General features: G+C 38.1%; 1 non-coding gene across 1 annotated transcript; it reads left to right on the top strand.

Moving 5' to 3' along the window:
* Positions 1 to 1,407: 1,407 nt before the first annotated feature.
* LOC125755499 (U6 spliceosomal RNA) lies at positions 1,408 to 1,513 on the top strand. Its single transcript, XR_007412219.1, has one exon. It is a non-coding gene; the product is annotated as a U6 spliceosomal RNA (small nuclear RNA).
* The last annotated feature ends 2,020 nt before the right edge of the window (positions 1,514 to 3,533 follow it).

The following is a 3,533-nucleotide window of genomic DNA, read 5'->3' as shown; positions in this document are numbered from 1 at the left end:
AAAGCAATCCAAGGGGAGGCACTTCAAAAGCAAATCTTTATTTGCTGACTGAACCCACTTTAGTGTTCAGTTGCTGATAAAGAATAAGGAAGGACTGAGTGAACCAGGATAGCAAATACCGGGACATGCATGTGTCCTCCACATCAGCTGCCTTCTTTACCTTAATCACCTGAGAAGGATCCCAAATTCTTATTCAGAGTTGACTCCTTGGTGACATTGGCTACTCTCTCAAAACCATCATTTCAAGGCTCAAGAGAAGCTGCGGGGTAAGGCATTGCTCTTTCTCTAACTTTGTGTCCTCTTGCTAACACTTGGAAATTCATCTCTGCCTGTTCATAGAGGAAATTATTGGCTTCTAAGATTCTTTTGCTTCTCCTCCCCATCCACCAAAAAGCATAATATTGTGTGTATGTATACACAACAATCGTTTTCCTACTATTAAAAGATTTGAGGTGCTTGTTAGCCAATAATATAGATGATTTGAAAGTCTTTTGTGGATGAGATCCTACTTTTTTTTTTTGAGATCCTACTTTTGATGGCATGAAATGATATAGCTGTTATTTCTCATAGAGCATCTCCCAATTAGTTTACTTTCAACCCCCCTCCACGCCTCCAACTACAACCCCAATTTAGATTACAGTGTTAAAAAGATCATCATAAAATGTAGCCTTGTACAAGGAGATGATCTAATTATTCAGCTTTGCTGTACCAGCCTAATAAATTATGCAGTTTGCCTGCAGTATTTCACCTGAGAGAATGAGTGTGTCAAACACTACAGCACATGAATTCTCCAGCCAGCCTGTGTAGATGCAAGAGCAGTGAGTGTTTAGCACCACAATCTGAAAGTTACTTTTATAGAACTTGAAGAGCAAATGTTAATAATTCATATTTTTTTTGGTTGGGGTTGAGAATATGTATATTACCCTGAAGGGGCTTGTATGCACATAGAATATACTATATGTGATAATTGTTGTATATTTAATAATGTTCAGACAAAGGGCATGCTGTCACCTAATTATGTGTATATTATTCTGTAGTGGTAATGAAAAAGCTAAAGGGAATCCCCCAAGAGTTTAAACAAATTTATTTGAGATGGGTGAATATCAGCCTCTTGAAGCTCCTTTTAGTAAAACAAGAGGACATATTTACAGATCTATCTATGCACCTGGGAGGAAGTTCCAAAATCTGTTCCAGCTATTCAGGTTCATGGAATGGTTGTTAAATGGAAACCATCTAGTCTACCCTCACCATGTGATTATAGAGCTGAAGTATGTGGCTCCCTATTGACTGTGAAGCTTCTGACTGGTCTAATGTAGAGCTGAGGTTTGATGACCTCTGAGAGCATTGTTTGGGGTGGGGGGTAGTGTATATAGATTCTTTGTAAGGGTGGGTTTTAAGGCCATGCTTGTGCTCGCTTCGGCAGCACATATACTAAAATTGGAACGATACAGAGAAGATTAGCATGGCCCCTGCGTAAAGGCCATGCTTATTATAAGCAAGTGTTCTTATTTTTATCAATAACACTCTTGAGAATAAAGTAGATACTACAAATTTATTATGGCTAAAAAGCTCCCTACTAATTGGCCTTAGAAATAAAAGAAATATAGTTAACAAATCATTGCCTTACATTCAGGTTAACTGGCTAATGTCAAGGGAAATTTTACTGGAAGTGTAAGCCATACATGTATATCGGCTAGCCAGGTTCAATCAATGAGTTTTATGAATTAAAAACAACTTCCAATTTTTAAACTTCTTTTTGAGGCTTTAAAAAAAAGCCCTTTCCAAGTAAGGTACCTACCCAATTGATTTCCAAAAATAACCTCCTGCCTTATATTCCATTTTTATGTGTATATATATATATATATATTTTTTTTTTTTTTCATGAAGAGAGAATGCCATGACATAAGGAGAAATGGGAAGTAGGGGGTTGTTTGCTGAGAAGAGATACCTGACTTTGGTAGCAACTGTCTCAGCTTTTCTCAGAATACCTAGATAGGAGATGTCAGTTGTAGCCTTGACCATGATATGAAACTAGTTGAGAACTGGAGCCTACCACTTGGAACTGAGCATGGGAACCACTGTCCCAAGATACTTTCCTCTAGAATCCTAGCCTCCCAGTGTCCCAGCAGCAGTGAGGCCCTGGAGCACCAGTCATCAGGCAGCATAGATGGCCTGTGATGAACATTACCATTCATCTGCTGATGGATAATATCCTCAAATCAGCAGGCCCAAGGTGGTTTAGGTATCATTTGTACACATTGCATGAACTTTGAGCCAGTGAGTGTGAGGGAGAAGCTGGAATGCTCTTTTATCAATTACCTGACAAGGGATTTTTAATGACATCATGCAGTAAGTTCCAAATTATTTTTATTATAGTCAACTCTAAATTATCTGGAGATAGAAGGAGCAGAAATAGCTGGACATTAGCATTTATTGAACAGAACTATATAGTGAGGACCACTGGGGGTTAAAACCCAGAAGTAAGAAAAAGGTTATTGCCTCTGTGGTGCTTATGAGCCCTTGATAGAAAAAGAGATTAAGTAGATGCAATTCAAAGACACGTGACTGAATACTTCACTGCATACATTGAAGCTAAAATCCTATCACTAGAAAACCAATGTGGTGAGTTTAGAGATCTTTTCATCAGTCTTTCTCATATTAAAACATGAAGATCCTATGGAGCATGGAACATGTCAGAGAGCAAGGCCTTATAGAGTAAATTCCTGGCTGGACTTCTTTTGGAATCCATTCATTCTTTTAGTTTACAGAACTAAAGTGAACACTTGACCTATATGAATCCCTGGGAATCTACTGCAGAGCCTCCATACCCTAGTGCAAAAAGACAGAAGCCTGGGAAAAGGGGGGGGGGGAGGATTCCAAAGGGAGAAAAAATGTAGGAGAAAGAGTGGTAGTTCAAATCACGGTTCTGATTTGGAGTTCTGCTTGAAGCAGAAAGATCTCCATTAGAGCATGGGGTAGAAAGATGACGTAGAAAGGCTGGTGGGGACAGAAGTGGTATGGAAATAGAGGAGTAAAGGGTATTGTTTCATCTGCATATATGAGATAGTAGTCATTCAGAACAGAATTGATCTTTATATTGAAATTTAGAAGATAATTTTTCTAAAAGACCAGATGGAGATACGATCAAGTTTTGACCTTACCTCCCAAATATTCCGAAATATTTTTATAGTGTAGTGTAGTTTGTAGTGTAGTGTAGTTCATGTTAGCCACTGGAGAACACACTTTCCTCAGAGGCTGCATGACATGAGGTCATGTGATTAGGAAAATACACACACACACACACACACACATACTTAATTTGAAAAGGAGTCCTGTCTTTAATCCAAGGCTAGCCTTAATGTGCAGTAAGTTGTAAACAATTTTATTACATTTCATTCCAGGTTTGAAATTCTATGATTATATTTATATAGGCCTTTCTTGTTTATAATTTAGTGCCTATGGCAATTTACTTATTATTTCCTAGGGGGTATTACTTTCCTTGACCTTGTATTTTTAAGGAAGGCCGAAATACT

Source organism: Canis lupus, chromosome 7, assembly GCF_003254725.2.
Source record: "Canis lupus dingo isolate Sandy chromosome 7, ASM325472v2, whole genome shotgun sequence".
Classification (NCBI taxonomy): Eukaryota; Metazoa; Chordata; class Mammalia; order Carnivora; family Canidae; genus Canis; species Canis lupus.
The sequence above is the reverse complement of the archived record's forward strand: the minus strand, read 5'-3'. Positions and strand labels throughout refer to the sequence as shown.